General features: G+C 33.9%; 1 long non-coding RNA gene across 2 annotated transcripts in view; it reads right to left on the reverse strand.

Moving 5' to 3' along the window:
- The window catches only part of LOC144291491 (uncharacterized), a 38,850-nt gene extending 19,277 nt beyond the window's left edge, over positions 1-19,573 (reverse strand). For both annotated transcript variants that reach the window (XR_013358775.1, XR_013358774.1), the window contains exons 1-4: positions 18,647-19,573; positions 17,924-18,213; positions 9,195-9,305; positions 6,873-6,975 (exon numbers count right to left, since the gene is read on the reverse strand). This is a non-coding gene — a long non-coding RNA (uncharacterized LOC144291491). The remainder of the gene's footprint in view (positions 1-6,872; positions 6,976-9,194; positions 9,306-17,923; positions 18,214-18,646) is intronic.
- Positions 19,574-20,102: the final 529 nt, after the last annotated feature.

The following is a 20,102-nucleotide window of genomic DNA, read 5'->3' on the forward strand; positions in this document are numbered from 1 at the left end:
TGACTAGTACCTTTTCATTTCTCTAGGTCATTTTATCCAATACAGAGTTTCCTGTGTTTGGTTCTTTCTGCTCCCACAAACACTCAAGACAGTCCTGCCTCTCTTCTAGTCCTGAGCCCAGTTCCAGATTCTCCCAGACTTTGCTCAGGAGAAGACAAAAGAAAAATACATACAGTTTTCCACTGGAAACATAGTATTTGTTATTACCACACTGGAATGAATACCCTAACAAAGCTATGCACTAAGTATTATAAAAATGTGTAAAAGTGGCATCTAAATGATCTGAGGTAGTTAGTAAAGGAGGGAGAAGACACTTCAGGAAGAAATTGGGAGGTCAACATCTTCATGGAAAAGACTACTAACATTAGACCACATGATGAATCATTAAAAGTACCTTCACCATTTATAGACAGTGACTATAAGACATCTCAAATCCCGATTCTATTATGAAAAAAGAACACACACACACATACACACACACACACACACACACACATACATGCCACAAGAGAGATGTTCAACTTGGCTTTGTTGGGCTTGGCTTTAAAACAAATCTCTAAAAAGGTGGAAGTACATAGAAAATTATAAATAAAGAACTGAGCAAATTTTCCATATTGTTTTATAATTCTCAATGAGAAAGGGACATACACTTCTTGTGCTTGAGTGGGATTGAAAAACCAAGTGAAGGAAATTGCAAAATCATTACACACAGAGGAATGAGGACAGAGAAAAAAACTCTCATTACACAGATACGCGTACACGCATGTAATTCAAAATGAACCCACAAACCAAACACTATTATTCTAAAACACAGAACGAAATCTTAGGCAGCCAAAACAGCAGTCTAAATATGAGATTCTTGGAGCAAAACATAATTTCCCAGTCACGTCTAGCAAAATCTTTAAAAAATACACTTAAATGGTTAATATGAATTTCATTTACAAAAGGAAAAACCCAAACTGGGGCCCTACAAAGAATGAATTTGGAACTATGACTATATAACAGGAGCAGGCTAATCCAGTTTTTCTTAATGTGTTCACTTTTAGTCCACGGATTATCTGTATCGTACCATGAGCCCTAAAGAGAAAGTAAATGTCCAGATTTCTGCATGTCCAACTCTCCCCTCACTGCCCCAGGACTTTGAGAATCTAAATATCCAGGAGTGAAGCCCAGAGTCTTCATTTTCTATATATTATCTAAGGATATTTTTTGCTTCATTTCCCTCACCATAAGAACTAAATCAACTAAAGGTAAATCACACAATTTAAATGCCAGCTCCTCTCTCCATAATTAGCACTTGGTAGGAAGTAGGAAGTATTACCTGAACACTAAAAGTACTTCACTGAGGTTCAATGAGAGACAGAATGTCATGGTGGCTATGAAGCTTTGGAAGGAACCAGATCTAGGTTCAAATGCTGGCTTCCGTAATAACTACATATGTAAGCATGACATATTATTTAATCTCCTTGAACTTGAGTTTTCGCCACATGGAAAATGGAGATAATACCATGTCACATATTTGTGGTCAAGATTAAATGCAGCCACAAAAGGAGAGTCTTCAGAATAGATCTGACACATTCTAGGTACTTGATACATGATCAGGATTATGATGATTGTTCTATGATTCTTCCTCTCCTTCACCTTTGTTACTATTAGGATCTGAAGAGGATATTAGAGAAACAAAGGATGAAAAGAGATTACTGGGAAAAAATAAATAGTGAATGTATCTGATGTTAATGAGAATATATAGAATGAGGAATACAATGATATTGCAAACTTAAACTGTGGCTGATATTACAGACCTAAATTTGGCAATGCCATATATAGGACCAAATCTTAGGAATTTCATGTACAACCACCAACACTATTTCTAAATCTATTTTTAGGGTAATTCACATATTCGCATAGAAATCGGTTCAGCTGTGTTTGTTATAACCTAGATATAAATGATCAAAGTCAGAATTAATCTGAATAACTATCAAGGGAAAATAAGCAAATAAAATCTGGTATTGTCACTTTATTTTGTCAGTGGACTCCACTAAAAGATCACCGGGGTCCTACCTGTAGTTGAATGAACTGCATGTGCAGTTGACCCTTGAATAATGTAAAAGTTAGAGGCACCAATCCTCTGAGCAGTTGAAAACCCACGTGTAATTTTTGACTTTTCAAAAACTTAACTACAAATGGCCTATGTTGACTAGAAGTCTCACCAATAACATAAAACTTGAGTCAACACAAATTTTGTATGTTACATGCATGTTCCATATACTGTATTCTTACAATAAAGTAAGGAAGAGAAAGAAAATGTAATTAAGAAAATCATAAGGAAGAGAAGGGGCTCTTGGGTGGCCCAGTTGCTTTAGCGGTTTGGTTTCAGCTCAGGTCATGAGGTGAGAGTCATAAGATCAAGCCCCGCCTTAGGCTTCATCCACATTCATTGCAAAGTCTGGTTGAGTTTCACTCTCCCTCTGCCTCTTCCCCCCACTCACGTGCTCTCTCTCTTTAAAATAAAGAAATAAATCTTAAAAAAAGAAAATCAAAAGGAAAAGATATCTATAGGTTATGCAGTGTTCATTGAAAAAAGTTCACATGTGTAATTCCACCCACACAGTTCACACCTGTGTTATTCAAGAGGCAACTGTTTTGCTAATCGCACGCAGCTAGACAAATTACACTGTGCAAAACTGTGCAGCATCTAATTAAAATACATGGAGGGGAATCTCACTTGATTTGGGTCTTTGAGATTATGTAGGGGAGGGTTCAAGAAAACTGAGCCTTGTTTCAATTTAAAAGTTGTTAGAAAGCAGGAGTAATTCTATCATTTGCTATCTTAATAAATCTTTCAGTAGGACTAGCATAAGAAACTGTAATTGGTGAAGGAGCATTCACTTATACCAACCAGAAGAGTTGTACATTTTGGGTTTTTGTAATTTGCGTCATATATGGATTGCTTCTTTCAGTACTCAGACTCTTTGCCTTCCTTCCTCACAGTCACAGTGTGTCCTTAATTGATGTTGATGTTCTATGAAATTGTTTTTTTTTTTTTTATGAAATTGTCAACATTTAAAAGAAAGACCTCAGGCTTAGCTCTGAGGGCTTAGGTCAGCACTTGGATGTCTGCCTTGCTCTTTCTTACATAAAATAAAATATGGAAGCTAGAAGAAAAGAGAAGTACACATGTGAGCTTCTACTTATTGTAGCTCCTCCTCCTCTTATAATTTTAACTCTTCCTGTTTTAAAAATCTCGTGTCCTAGTGCACTCTCACTCTGCTGTAGTTCTCTGGTCCCGATCTTGCTAATTTCAATTAATTTCTATTAACTTTGGTTTTTGGTTTCTTTTCTCTCATGTTTGATAAAAAAAATTTTTGCTTTAATGTTTAGTGTTTGAGTCTAAGCTAGTTAATATATAGCACTTTCTTTGGGTGGCAGGTTAGTAATAATGTGCTGGCTGTTTTTATTCAAAATTAATTTGAGAGACACCATAGATCTATCTTGGGTACTTTGATTTGGTTGTATAATGAATATCTTGGCAGATGGTAAGAAATTTTTTACTTAATTAGACATATTAAGAATAATTAAATGACTTTGACTTTGAAAATGATATTGCTCTTGTCTTCAGTGGTTCTCATACGCATATAAACTAATTGATTAATAGGGAAGAAGACAGGCCACCTGCACATACACAGTGTAACAATCCATGAATGCCCGTATCTGTGCCTTGGATTTTGCACACACACACACATACACACACACACACAGGAACATGTGTGTGCACACCATTTTTCCAAATTTGAGATAATTGTTAAATATATTGAACCATTACCAATATTAGAAAATATCAAAGGAGGCAGAGATCTAGCATAGTATAATCTAAAAACATTTCCGTGGGAAAAAAAAATTTCTCACTGTTCACTTTACTTGCTAACCTTCTAGCATCTAATTCCTAGATACATAAAAACTGTCAAGTCTTTTTTTTTTTTTTTTTTTTTTTATGATAGTCACACAGAGAGAGAGAGAGAGAGAGGCAGAGACACAGGCAGAGGGAGAAGCAGGCTCCATGCACCAGGAGCCCAACGTGGGATTTGATCCCGGGTCTCCAGGATTGCGCCCTGGGCCAAAGGCAGGCGCCAAACCGCTGCGCCACCCAGGGATCCCAATGTCAAGTCTTAAGTAAGTTAATACTGTGTAGTGCACACAGCTGTGATTTAATTACTAACAGTAATATTATAAAAATTATTAACATGATGTTCTCTTTTTGTACTTTCAAATACGTAACCTTCTTTATCTGTTCAGGAGTACTTGAGTATTTGCTACAGAAGGAACACACATAAGAAGATCAAGGTAACATAACTTCAGGATAAAAAAGATTAGCATTATTTTTCCCATTCCAAATAAGGTAGTTTCTCCTCAAAAAATTAATGACAATTTGTTTCTCACTTCATTCATAAAACCTTGCTCCCAAATTTGTCTGATTGGGCAAGCACTAGTGGCACATGACTTTTACAAACTTGAAATATGCCTAAATTAATATGTGCTATAAGTGTAAAATTTGAAATATCTAATATAAAAAAGTATATTAAATACATCATTAATAGTTTCTTATATTGATTGTATTCTGAAATATTCATTTCGATTAAATAAAATATATTGTTGAAATAAAATGTACCTAATTATTAATCTATCCATTAAATATAAAATCACATATATTGGTCCCATTATATTTTTATTCGACAGCACTTGTCTAGACTGCAAATCACCTTTATAAGGTACAGAAGGGGAAAGGAAAGTAAAAGGAACTTCAGAACCTGAAGGAGCAAGACAGATACCCTCTCTGTTGGTAGGATTGAGATAAGGAGAAAGAAGAGGTAAGAATGAGAAAGAGAATAGCAAGGTGTAGGGAAAACACATGTAGAGGCACATATCTATCCCTACTAACATTTAAATCTTCTATTAGGAAGAGAACGAGGTGTGAAGGTCATGGAGGGAGAAGAGAAGCGACACAATTGTTTAAATTATAAGGTCAGGCTCATTTAGTACTTTGTTATTTTTACTTGTACAGGCCCTAAAGCATGCTGGGGCACCTGGGTGGCTCAGTGGTTGAGCATTTGCCTTTGGCTCAGGTCATGATCCCGGGGTCCCGGGGTAGAGTCCCGCATCAGGCCCCCTGCATGAAGCCTGCTTCTCCCTCTGCCTGTGTCTCTGCCTCTGTCTCTCTGTGTCTCTAATGAATAAATGAATAAAATACTTTTTTTAAAAAAGGAAGAAACTGGACATTTTAGAACATATGGTGTAACAACTGAAGGGACTACTCTCTGCACTCTCCACCAGGGCTTGTGGTTGGGTTTTTTGCTTGTATAATTTTTAGTGACTGGGTAGACTGGGTTAATGAAATCTGTTTGTCCTTTACTGACAATGTTAAGCCTATGATGTCACTCCACAGGCTTGTGCAGCTTCCAGTCACCTTCGGAATATCAGTGGTATGTATTGATAGGGCTCTCTCTCTCTCTCTCTCTTTCTCTGGTCACATTGGGCTGTTAAGCTCCACTGGTCAGTGGGCAGATTCCTCAATGTTTCAGCAATTCCTGTGGAATCAGTTGCTTTACAAATTAATACAATCAAATTTTGGCTCTTTCTGAGGTCCCTGGTTGATCCTATCCTCACTCCGGGAAAGCTCTCTACAGCCACCTGCTTACCTGGCTCTCTTCCACAAACTAGCCAGTTTATGACATGGATTGTATCTTTAGTAAACCCACAAATCTCCTCCTGTCAATTTTCACCACATTCCACTGTTTTAGAAAGTTTTAAAGATTGACATTTTTCACTTAATAATATGTATTAAAGGCTCCTCCTTGCCTTCTCCTGAATTTATAGCTCATTTGTTTTTAGCACCAAATAATAATAGTCCACAGCCTGGATTTACCAGTTTACTTATCTGTTTACCTAATGAATTGCTTCCATGTTTTGCCAATTTTTAATAAAACTACTAAAACCATCTATGTGCAGTTTTTAGGTGAACATAAACTTTCAACTCCTTTGAGTAAATAGCAAGGCTTGTGATTGCTGGATTACATATGGTAAGACTATTTTTTTTTTTATGAGTTTGCTAAACTATCTTCCAAAATGGTTGTGCTATTTTGCATTCTTACAAGCACCAAATGAGAGTTCCTGTTGCTCCACATCATTGCTAGGGTTAGTATTGTCAATGTTCTGGAATTTGGCCATTCTAATAAATGTGTAGTGGTATCTCACTGTTGTTTTATTTCACTATTCTCTAATGACATATGATGTTGAGAATCTTTTCATATGCATATTTGGCATCTGTATATATATATATATATATATATCCTTTACTGAAGTGTCTGCCCCGGTCTTTTCTCATTTTTAATCAGGTTGTTTTCTTATTTTTGAATTAGAGTTCTTTGTATATTTTGGATAAGAGTCCCTTATCAGATATGTTTTGCAAATATTTTCTCCCATTCAGAGGCTTGTCTTCTCATTTTCCTAATAGCGTTTTTCGCAGAGCATAATTTTTTTTAATTTTTAATAAAATAACTGCTATTTAAAAATAATGAAAAAAATAATAATTTTTTAAATTTTTAATAAAATAACTGCTATTTAAAAATAATGAAAAAAAATATTTTCATCTCTGCCTCTCTGTGTGTGTGTGTCTCTCATGAATAAATAAATAAAATCTTTAAAATTTTTTTTCATCACTTTCTCTGGTAAGTGGGTCAGTGTGGCTCCTTATGTTGTCATGCCAGAAGTTGATATCTGAGATAGACTTTCTATATCATGAAATTAATGACTATGAAAATAGTAAACTATAAACTATTCCACAGCAGAAAAAAAATCTGTTAATAGTAAGTACTTACATATTTTATTATATATCCACATATTTCAATGCTGAGGGAATATAAAATTATCTGTAGAGAAGTCCAGATTATATCCTTCTAGGTTCTAAACCCAAATTTGTATCTGGGCAACAAGAAACTTAAAGAATAGAAAGGCTTTTTCAGGAATGCAAAATTAATGAGAAGTAAATGTACTGAAACATTTGGGCAGTCATCTGTATACTGCACTTCACTGTAAACTAAGCATAAAAAGAATACGTTGGGATAAATAATATAAAATGCTCAAATATATTAACACATGTATAAATAGTTACACACACCTCTATCTATATCTATACAATCTACCTCTATCTACATCTATACAATCTATCTGTATAGAGAGATTTTCCACCTCTTTTCCCTAAGTTTTTATTTAAAAACCAGTAAGTAAGTTAGTATTACAGTGTAATATTCATTTCAGGTGTACAATTTAGTGTGATTCAGCACTTCCTTCACAAGTGCACTCCTAATCCCCATCACCTACTTCACCCATCTCCTCTCACCCACCTTCCTTCTGGTAACCATCAGTTTGTTCTCTATAGTTAAGAGTCCATTTTCTTGGTTTGCCTCTTTTTTTCCATGTTCATTTTTTTTTTGTTTCTTCAATTCCACAAATGAGTGAAATCCTGTGATATTTGCCTTTCTCCGACTGAGTTATTTTGCTTAACATAATACACACTAGCTCTATACACATCATTGCAAACAGCGAGATTTCATTCTTTTTTATGGCTGAATAATATTGCATTATATATATGTATATGGAATGGAATAGATATAGATAGATGATGATGATGATGAAGATAGATGATAGATAGAGAGATAGATAGATAGATGATAGATAGATCTACCACCTTTCTTTATCCATTCATCAGTCAATGGACCCTTGGGTTCTTTCCATAATTTGGCTATTGTGGATAATGCTGCTATAAATATTGTGGTGCATGTTTCCCTTCAGATCAGTATTTTGTATCCTTTTGGTAAATACCTAGTAATGCAATAGCTGGATCTTAAGGTAGTTCCATTTTTAACTTTTTGGGGGGATCTCCACACTGTTTTCCAGATTGGCTATACCAGTGTGTATTCCCATCAACGGTGTAAGAGGGTTTCCCTTTTTCCACTTGCTCCCAAACACCTGTTGTTTCCTGTTTTGTTGATTTCAGCCATTCCAACTGATGTGAGATGATATCTCATTGTAGTTTTGATTTGTATTTCCTGATGATGAGTAACGTTGATCATCTTTTCATGTGTGGAACGGATTTTCTCTTGATGAGTGACTTAGCATATCTTTTTTTCTTTCTTTCTCTTCAAAACATATTCAGAAATTCCTTTAAGTATGCTATCTTTAATAAACTTTTGAAATATACCATAATAATAAATATCCAAGCATAGGTCCACAGATAGAGTCTCTCATTTCTGTAATTGATTAATTATGCCCATCTGCCAGCAAAAAAAGAGTGTCTAAGAACATTTCTTTAATAGCAGGTATAATATTAAGTAGTTATAAGCCTTGGGCAAAGACAAAAAGCAAACTATTTCCACTTTTTCTCTCCAAAGTAAACTTGCTAATAATTTCTTATATAAAAACATAGAGAATGTCATTAAAACTGTATAATTACCTAAAAAATGTTCTGTTCCTTAATTTAGCTTGCCATAATACATACAACTGATATATTTTAAATAATTTCCTTTTTTAAATTATTGTCGGTAGTATTTAGGATATATCTACACTAAGAATTTCTTCTGTTCTATTTTTTGGTTTGGATAAATATTATATTTAATTATGTCTTGTCACTTTTGCCATCAAGTACTATAGAAATTTATATATATATATACACATTATTTTAGTTGATTATATTATTAATACTATACATTGATATTTTTATAACTCAGCTGTTTGATATTATTATATTTTACATGCCTTAAGATGCCTAGATTGTATTACATCTTTTCAAATTATCCCACGTTGTTGGTAAATTAGGAAAATTCCAATTTATTGTTATAATGAACACTGTTGCAATAAATTTCTTGTAGATCTTTTCATTCACATAATTGTTTCCTTAGGTTATATTTCTGAAGTGCTATTTCTTACTCATTTTTAAGGCTTTTGCAACTCATTACCAAATTGCCTTCCAAAAAGGTCATACCAATTTATACTCTCATATTAATACAGTGTGAAGAAGACACTTTTTATGTTTTTAATTAGGAGGTTAATTGGCAGATGCTTTCTATAGTTTAAGGAAAAGGAAAGTAACCAGTAATTCTAAATTAAAGGAAAAATGTATGCTATAGCTTATGTGTGATTACCATAGGATTTTCTTCTTATAACCCAGGATGCGGAGATTAGAAATAAGTCCAAAGTTATATAGTCCCATTCCTTCATTTTTTTCTTCTGAGAATGGTAAATTGATAAACTCACTACAGAAAAGAAAAACTTTTGTAATATTCTGTAGTTTAAGCTGTTGTTCAGTGGGTAAAATGTTAAAGTATTCAAGATGAATAAGCTCTAGAGATCTGCTATACAACATACCATCTATGGTTAACGACACTGTATTGTACACTTAAAAATTTGTTAAAAGGGTAATCTCATGTTAAGTGTTAGTACTGCAATAAAATATTAAATTTTTTTAATTTATTTTTTATTGGTGTTCAATTTACTAACATACAGAATAACCCCCAGTGCCCGTCACCCATTCACTCCCACCCCCCGCCCTCCTCCCCTTCCACCACCCCTAGTTCGTTTCCCAGAGTTAGCAGTCTTTACGTTCTGTCTCCCTTTCTGATATTTCCCACACATTTCTTCTCCCTTCCCTTATTTTCCCTTTCACTATTATTTATATTCCCCAAATGAATGAGAACATATAATGTTTGTCCTTCTCCGACTGACTTACTTCACTCAGCATGATACCCTCCAGTTCCATCCACGTTGAAGCAAATGGTGGGTATTTGTCATTTCTAATAGCTGAGTAATATTCCATTGTATACATAAACCACATCTTCTTTATCCATTCATCTTTCGTTGGACACTGAGGCTCCTTCCACAGTTTGGCTATTGTGGACATTGCTGCTATAAACATCGGGGTGCAGGTGTCCCGGCGTTTCATTGCATTTGTATCTTTGGGGTAAATCCCCAACAGTGCAATTGCTGGGTCGTAGGGCAGGTATATTTTTAACTGTTTGAGGAACCTCCACACAGTTTTCCAGAGTGGCTGCACCAGTTCACATTCCCACCAACAGTGTATGAGGGTTCCCTTTTCTCCGCATCCTCTCCAACATTTGTTGTTTCCTGCCTTGTTAATTTGCCCCATATTCACTGGTGTGAGGTGGTACCTCATTGTGGTTTTGATTTGTATTTCCCTGATGGCAAGTGATGCAGAGCATTTTCTCATGTGCATGTTGGCCATGTCTATGCCTTCCTCTGTGAGATTTCTGTTCATGTCTTTTGCCCATTTCATGATTGGATTGTTTGTTTCTTTGGTGTTGAGTTTGATAAGTTCTTTATAGATCTTGGAAACTAGCCCTTTATCTGATACGTCATTTGCAAATATCTTCTCCCATTCTGTAGGTTGTCTTTGAGTTTTGTTGACTGTATCCTTTGCTGTGCAAAAGCTTCTTATCTTGATGAAGTCCCAATAGTTCATTTTTGCTTTTGTTTCTTTTGCCTTCGTGGATGTATCTTGCAAGAAGTTACTATGGCCGAGTTCAAAAAGGGTGTTGCCTGTGTTCTTCTCTAGGATTTTGATGGAATCTTGTCTCACATTTAGATCTTTCATCCATTTTGAGTTTATCTTTGTGTATGGTGAAAGAGAGTGGTCTAGTTTCATTCTTCTGCATGTGGATGTCCAATTTTCCCAGCACCATTTATTGAAGAGACTGTCTTTCTTCCAATGGATAGTCTTTCCTCCTTTATCGAATATTAGTTGCCCATAAAGTTCAGGGTCCACTTCTGGATTCTCTATTCTGTTCCACTGATCTATGTGTCTGTTTTTGTGCCAGTACCACACTGTCTTGGTGACCACAGCTTTGTAGTACAACCTGAAATCTGGCATTGTGATGCCCCCAGATATGGTTTTCTTTTTTAAAATTCCCCTGGCTATTCAGGGTCTTTTCTGATTCCACACAAATCTTAAAAAATATTAAATTAAATTAAAAAATTAATACCAAAGAGGCTGGAAGAAACTTTTTGGTATGATCAATATGTTCGCTAATTTGATGGTGATGATAGTTTTGTGGGTTTACACATGTCTATGCTTATTAAATTGTATTAAAAATGTGCAGTTTTTGTATATTTATTATAATTCAATAAAGCTCTTTAAGATATGGTGTATAAGTAAGAAACATCAAAATTTATACCTCTATATCTAATTTGATGAACAGTAGCTATATAATCTAATCCCCTTTTCTACTCAAGAAAACATATGGGAATGCCAATGCATGCTCAGCGAAGCTTTTATGTACATACTATTGATTCCATTGAAATATACATATTTATGGAAAATTTCATCTCTAAATCCTTACACATGTTCTGATCTTTCACAATCTGGTGGATTGCTCGAGGCAGATTAGACAAATAGATTCATCAGGACAAGAGACCATTAATAGGTTTTACCACTACTGAAGATACCACGATATAATTTCCTCATGATTAAGCTTAATTTTAGGAATTGCTACCTTGCCATATCTGGTTTAAGTGATCTGTTTAAATTTGGTCTTATATTCAACATAGCAGTTTGCATTTCTTCAGTTTATTTTTATAAATATATCATTGTTTATATGTTTGCATTCTAATGTAAAACTAGCGTATAAAACACAAAAATCAATGTATTAGAAATATATCAACCAATTTCATTTTACTTTTATTTTTTAGAGAGAGAGTGCACAAGGCAGGGCAAGAGGTAGACAGAGAGGGAAAGAGGGAAAGAGAAAGTAAGCAGGCTCCACAGTTAATGCAGAGCCCAATGTGGAGCTCGATCTCACAACCCTGAGATCATGAGTTATCTGAGACCAAATCAAGAGTTAGAGGCTTGCCAACTGAACCACCCAGATGTCTCACCAGCTGATTTTATTTCAATAAATAATTTTCCTATGTTCAGAATTCTAAGTTAAGAGCGATGCACTCTACCATATAATAGAGGTCAAGAGTCTGAGCTTTGGACATCTCTTTGTGACTTAGGCAAAGTCATCAATTCAACCTGTGGTAAATTGGTATATATGTATGCATGTATATATAAGCACAAAATCCAGATAGCAACTGAGATCTATATATACATCTCAGACATTTTTGTGAGCATATATATATTTGTTGCTATCAAGATTTAATGAAACAATATTTCTGAAATATTTGGTATAATGAATGCCTGGTACAGAATAAGCATTCACAAGTGTTAGTTATGGTTATTTTCTGCATGTTCATTATAAAATAATTTATCATAAATTGTTAAAAATGCTATATAACATGTTGTAATAGAAGTATTATATTCCTTATTATCATGTTGAGTTTTGCTAGAGATATCAATTCTCATTTGTATTTGCTATTATGAATATTAAATAAAACCAAAGGAGATTTATTTACATATGGCATATTTTAACTTTCTAAATGTAAGGGAAAACCTTTTGTCAAATACTGCATTTCTATAAATACTTTAAAACTTTTTTTTTTTTTTACCAAGAAAGGGAGTTAAAGGGATTCAATATATTTGAGAAAAGAAAATAAGCGCTAAGAAAATGTGGCACAGAATGGTTCTGACATGTATATTATCTTACCTGGAATCATTTCATTATGAGGTCTAAAAAAATAGCTGTTCTTTGGGACCGAGTGAATATAGCTCTAATTTCAGCTTCTAATTTCAGGTTCTCATATATAATTACTCTCTCTATGAGTGTAGAGTGGAGGGTTTTCTGTTACCTTGGGTATGAACTTTAATTTAAATCCTCGGATTTCCAAAATTCTAATTTAAACTGCAGAGCAGCACAGCTATGATCAGATTGTTCTCTTGCAAATGGGGTTTATAATTTGCGAATCCCAAATGAAACAAATCATTTAGCAGAACTCAAAGAAGCCAGTTAGTCTATGCTTTATTTTTTTTTTCTTTTACAAAATGAAAGTAAAGAAAACCTTAAATACTGTTCTGAGAACCTAATCAAGAAAAACTACAGAGTTAGTCTTGAATTATATGCCCAATGGCAATTTAAATCCAATCCTTTGGAGAAATATTAGTAAGTTATAGAAATGGCAAATTGGGACAGTCTGAAAACTTTAGTGTCATGTAGCTGATTTTCATGGTTTATAAAAATGGAAGAGAAAGGACCTTTCTTTTATAGATTATATCACACAAGTTTGATGCCATTGCTACTGTAGTAAGAAAGAATTCTCTATTCCCCATATGCAATTCTCAAGGATTTCTAAAATGACAGATATAGAAAATTACTAGTTATTTGCAATTGTCTTCTCTCTTACTCTATTCTCCATTTCCCCAAAGTCACTGGCCCTAAAGCTGGTGAGAAGAACAATCTAACCAGATAGAGAGAGTCAGGGAAAATGTCTTTACAGTCAGAATGTGAGTTCAGAAGTGTGAAGAAAGAAAGGTCAAAACCAAATCAGGAAACAGTTTTCAAGTCCTTTTAAGAGTGAAGTTGGAGCACTTCTACCCCATGTGGGCTTTAGGTAGAGGTTAGTTGACATAAAGATGTCAAGATAAACATACTGCCCTAATCCTAGCTTACCTCCCTTGGTGATATAGTTCAAGACTTCAATATTGATAATGGAAAGTTATTGCACAAACTGAATCTTTTTGAAGATGAATAGTTGTTATCACAAATACTACTCTGGTCTGTATAAAATCTACTATATCTTCAATTGCTTCAAGTGCTAGAAATTTCTTAAGTAGTAGCACAGATTTTGAAAATGTTAGAAAAAGCATTCATTTTGATCATTTAAAAATATAAAGCAAGCTGCCAAGTTTTTGGTAGTATGAAGGGAAAAAGCAAAAATATAAGCGAGATAAACATGCTAAGAAGTAGCTACACGTGAACAGAATTTTTAATCAGTAAGATTTATCTTGATTATCTTATTATGAATAGGCCAAAGAAAGAGCTGTCAAATTACAAATATGGTAGAAACAGAGTCAGATTAAGTTTATAACTTGCATACTTTCTTGTGACACAGACAGAGGGAGAAGCAGGCTCCATACATGGAGCCCGATGTGGGACTCGATTCTGGGGGCCCAGGATCACACCCTGGGATGAAGGCAGGGCCCAAACCTCTGAGCCACCCGGGCTGCCCTATGGCTCCAGTTCTGTTTTTAGTAAGAATTGGGATGATTTTTCCAGTTAAAGATATTTGATTATCCAGGTAAACAAATTAAATAGTTGAATACATCTGATGACCCATAATGGTGAAGACAAACATTTATCAAGCCCAACCAGGCAGACCTTGAAAGCTTCATTAATTATGTAAGTGTTGACATCTAAGTGGAGTAAGATCTGTGAGTAAGTGAGACAAAAGCAAGAATCATAAAATACGGAGCGTGGTGGAAAATTTGTACCAAATCTATGTTAATGGAAAATTTTAAAGGGGTCTAAATCTCTAGTAAAGGATTAGCAGAATTTATGAAAGTGATGTAGATCTCACTTACCATGTCATGATGCAATACTATATTATACTTGAAGGATATAAAAAAAATGGATAGAGGGTAGTTAAATAGACAGATTGCCTTGTTGCAAGAAGACAAATTCAAGATGTCAAATTTCTGTAGCTACATGTATTTTAAGAAATCTGTTGCTCTTCAGAAATTTCAGCCCTGAGTGCATGAGAAATGTTACATAATTTGAATCTCCTGGGCTGATAAGGTGAAAGATAAAGAAAAATGTCCAGATAATCTACAAGGAGCTTAATATGTGTGGATTGTAGATGGGATAGTTTTATACTTTCTATTTTCATTTTATCTATATTATATGTATGCTGTATGAAGGCTTTTACAGCCAATTTCTCTTAGAATTCAGAATGAAGGAAAAACAAACAAACAAACTAAAACTAATCTGCCCAAAAAGAAAAAAAATGAATGTTTTTCCTCTTGGCTATCAGGACTAAGCACATGCTTTTTATTCCTTACTCTACTCTGACGTCTTAGTCCAGAATGTTCTATGCTTTCCCTTCCTTACTGAACTACTTAGTTTATTCTTTCCTCAATTTTACAAAATATTGATTTACTCATGTAAAAATGAAGAAGAGTTATTTTAGGCACAGTGCATTTATAAAATATAACAATTAATTAGCAACCAAGAGCTATTTCTAAATTAAAGGTAGAGGCCCTACGTAGGGATTAGATGGAATTTTTGAACATATTCATTTAAGTTGTAAGTGTGCATGTTCACAAAGGTTAAAATGGCGGCAGGAGTTCATTATATATAAATATATATAATGTACATAAGTATATATATATATATATATACACACATATATATATTTAATAGGTAGACTTGCCTATGGATGATGTCTTTGAATTACTGTTATGTTTAATCAAAGCTATTATGAATTATTCCACTACACACATAATATATAATCAAGTACTCTTGTGAATCAGCTTGGTTAGAAATATTCCTGATAATACTTTATGCAATATGAGGGCCTTCAAATTAGCAATAATGGGGAAGAAATGGTTATTAATCTTTGATCATGATGGGGCCTTTGGTCAAGCTGTAGTGATTTCTTAATAATCTAATTCAAATTTCAATCACTTGTTTTCAAATTATTAAATCAATTGATTGAACATAGACAAAGAGAATCAGAGCAAAGAAAAACTAGAGATGGGCATTCTCCAATTGTTCAAGTATTGACATTTTCATCAGTATGATTGGTTCTATTTACTACTAACGCACTAATGCAGCTCTTTCAAAATACTCCATGACAGATAGCCAAATTAAAAATATACACAGTTTATGACATTCAAAGATAACCTATTCTTTAATAAACAATACAATTAGACCTTAGAATCAGTAGCCTAAAAAAGATATTCCTTTCCTTAAGAGAGAAGGGGAAATTACTCCTACTTTTAGTAGACAGTGCCTCCCTAGGGAATTACCATGATGTATACTTTATTTATCCAATCAGTAGTTTGGATTCATTTGTCTTCTTTTCCTACTTTTTCTCTAATCCTAAGAAATATAACATTTGAAGTCTGGGCCACTATGGAAATATGCTTGAGAAATTAAGAAGAGTAATAAGTAAATGGATTAGCCCAGAAAAATCAGTTCTAGGTGCCTATTGTACCCTTCTCTGATGACTTTAACCCCTGAGTTAGCTCCCTCTCTTAATTCATCATTCTTTTGATGTCATACATTGGGGATAGAATCCCACTCCGGAGGTGTGGTCTCTCTGCCTCAAATATCACCAACATACCCCTTTGCAACTCCATGGGGATGTTATTGTTACTTAGGGAGAATTCCAAACATTATCTATAAAAACTCCACATGGTTAAGGCTGCAGCAGATGTGAAAGATGCTAAAATTCAATGTTTTAGGCCTCTACCAGACTATTATTGTATATAAAGTTAAGTAATTCTTATGATAAATTCTGGCAAATGAGAAAACTAACAAGAAAAAGGAGGAGAAAGAGAATGATTTAGAAAAGAATCTCCCCATAATACTTTCATCATTACTCACTTCAGTTTATTTTTAAAGATTTTATCTATTTATTCATGAGACACACACACACACACACACACACACACACACACACACACAGGCAGAGACATAGGCATACCTAGAAGCAGGCTCCCCACAAGAAGCCCCATGCAGGACTTGATCCCGGACTCTGGGATCACACCCTGAGCTGAAGGCAGACGCTCAACCCAGGAGCCACCCAGGCATCCCTAATTACTTCAGTTTAAATAAAAATGTAAAAAGTATCTCAACAAAATTTGCCACACTAAAATGTGGTGATGAAGACAAGTGAGTGAATTTGTCACTTTTACTACAATATACTGAGCGAATTTTGATCGAGATTAAATTAAATATATAGCTCCATTTATGATTAATGTATATAAGATTTTAGCAAAGCTTTCCAATCCAGTAATTTGATAAAATGTGTCAATTATTTAGACATTCTATTTCTCTAATATATTGCAATTTTCTATACAGATGTCTTACACATATTTTGTTAGATCTATCTGTTAGATATTGTTAGATCTATCAGTTGTTAGATTTCAGTGTTTGATATTTTGATGCTACGAAATACATTTGGCTTGTAAATTGAGTGTGCCAAATCATTCTTTTTGATATCTAGAAATGCAAGGTTTTCTACTGACCTTGTATCTGCACCCCCAAATAAACTAATTATAATGACTTTTTACATCTACTTCTATGATATATGTAACTTTATTTCTCTATTATCTCTCATTGCACTGACTAGCGCATCTGAAATACTGTTGAATTGCAATAATAGCAAACAAAGATTTTGTGGTCTCCTTATTGAATTAAAGGAATAGCATATTCAATATTTTACTACTTACTGTATCTATTGATTTTGTTTTTCACTGTATGTAAATATCTTTAATTAGGCTAATGAGGTTGTCTTCTAATCCTGGTTTGTAATTTTTAAAATTTATGTATTTATGTATGTATTTATGTATGTATGTATTTATTTAAAGATTTATGCATTTATTCATGAGAGACAGAGACAAAGGCAGAGACATAGGCAGAGGGAGAAGCAGGCTTCCTGCAGAGAGCCCAATATGGGACTGGATCTTCGATCCCCTGACCCAAAAGCAGATGCTCCACTGCTGAGCCACCCAGGAGTCCCTGGTTTGTAATTTTTTAGAGGATAATTGGATAATGTTTTTTTTAAGTGCTTGTTTTACATCTTCTCATAACCATATGATTTATATATCACATTCTGACATATTGATTCGTTGATTTTACATGTGAAACAAATGTGCAGTTCCCAAAATTAACCCATCCTCATTGTCACACACCTTCAATCTCTTGTATTACTGAATAGAGTTTGCTTATGTTGGTTTAGGATTTCTAAATTTACATACCTGAGAAACAGTTGCTTCTATTTTTTTATGAAGACTTTATTTATTTATCCATGAGAGATACAGAGAAGCAGAGACATAGGCAGAGGGAGAAGCAGGCTCCATGCAGGGAGCCCGACGTGGGACTCGATCCGGGACTCCAGGATCACGCCCTGGGCTGAAGGCGGCACTAAACTGCTGAGCCACCCGGGCTGCCCGAAAGAGTTGCTTCTAATTGTTCTTTATTTGTAATGCACTTGTAAGGTTATAGTATCAAGATCCGTATAAACTTCTTAAATCATTGTGTTGTTCATCTGAAAATAATGTAGCATTTTGTGTCAATAATATTAAATTTTTTAAAAAAGAGGGAGAAATATCGGTTTGCCTCATAAAGTGAGTTGAAAATATTTTAACCTTTGGTAGTATCAATAAAATACAGATATGTTGTAATTTCTTTCTGGAATTTGGTAAGACTCATTAGTAAAAACCATAATCTCAGTATATTTCTGATATTTCAACTTATACATTTAAACTGGCAGAAAACAGTTCCAACTTTTCATTTCATTTGTAATTTTGTTAATGGTGCTTTGTGTTTTGGAATTCTTTTTCCATTTCACATATGTAATTATCATTTAATAATTATTGATAAAAAAACAAAAAAAAAACAAAAAAACAAAAACAAAAAAATAGTTATTAATAATATATCATTTATTCTCTTTAATGTCTGCAGGATTTATTTTTATTTACAGTAATTTTACATCTGTGCCCTCTGTCTCATGTACATGAAATCTTACTCTATCACCCCTCTCAGCATTTATTGATCCATTTTATTTGTTTGCTTTAATAACTTTGCCATTCTTGGGTTTCATGCAATAATGTTAACAGAATGTCTCTATTCAAGTTCCGAAAATCACAGTGATATAAAGGATGTACACAAATCCATAAATTACCATCACTTGCATCCTAAAAAAAATAGATATAGACTATTAAAATATATATAAATGATCCATATGCAGGATGATAAACAGTACAATCCAGTAGATGCTAGAGCCCAGAGATAGGGAGAGTAGGGCAGAAAATCCAAAGTATATGCAGAATAGAAGAGATATGTTCAGGAAACATGGATGGGAGAGCATAGATGAGCTCTCCCCAGGAAGAATGAAATTACATACATAATTAGTAATACTGAGGAAAAGGTTGACATCTGAAAGATTAACATTTTGGCTATGAGACATAGGGAGGAAAGCATCTGGAAGACTGTATGATCCCAGGGGTTGCCTCAAAGAGCTGTCTTTTTAAAGAAGAAGGTGACAATTTAGAAAAAGATGGTAACTCTCCAGATTTGGTTGAGAGGAGAAAAAAAAAAAAAAAATCAAGGAAAGCCAGAAGACTTGAAGAAACAAAGAGAATTGAGAAATCTGAAGACAAATCAAAGAACATCTCCCACACTGTGAAGAAATATGGCTATCCATCTCAAAAGCTCAAGTATTTTCTATATTTAACTGTTATTTTTACTTCAGGCACAAATATTGTAAGAAATGGACAGAAAATGGAGGGACATATGCATTCAGGAAGGGACCATGACTTGTTATTTACTGGCTTATCCCCACCATTCACTTACCAAACATAGCTGATACATTGTGGAGACTGAGTAAACATGTATTTATTAAAGACCTTGTATTAAAATGATTGATAATAGATTATTTAAACAAAGTATTTAATTTAAAATACCTGGAATAAAATCAAGAGATGCTTTTAGGATTCACTAAAGAAATGAAAATTACTTAAAACTACTAAAAGATCAGCCTTCAAGAAAGTCTTTATCATTCAGGACACACATATGGTTGAAATTTTTTTAAAAAAAGATCAATTTAAGCAGTTTTTAAAAAATCATTACATTAAAAAATGATCGATATATGATGAAAAGTTAATAATTAATTTCCTCCTAAGCCTTTAATAAGAATTTGAAACAATGTTAAGAAAGGAGTAGATGAATCAAACTATGAATTATTTGAGACTACCCAAAACCATTCATCAAACCATTGTGGAATTTTTATGGTGCTTTTCACAGGCTCTGTAATTTTTTACCTATGTCACATTAATAATTTAAAAGATGTGAAATCTATATTGATTTTGAAAAATTTGAATTAATTTTCCTTCTTATCTTTATACATAATTTACCCATAATCGGTATAAATGTGTG

The sequence above is a fragment of the Canis aureus genome, chromosome 20, assembly GCF_053574225.1.
Source record: "Canis aureus isolate CA01 chromosome 20, VMU_Caureus_v.1.0, whole genome shotgun sequence".
Classification (NCBI taxonomy): Eukaryota; Metazoa; Chordata; class Mammalia; order Carnivora; family Canidae; genus Canis; species Canis aureus.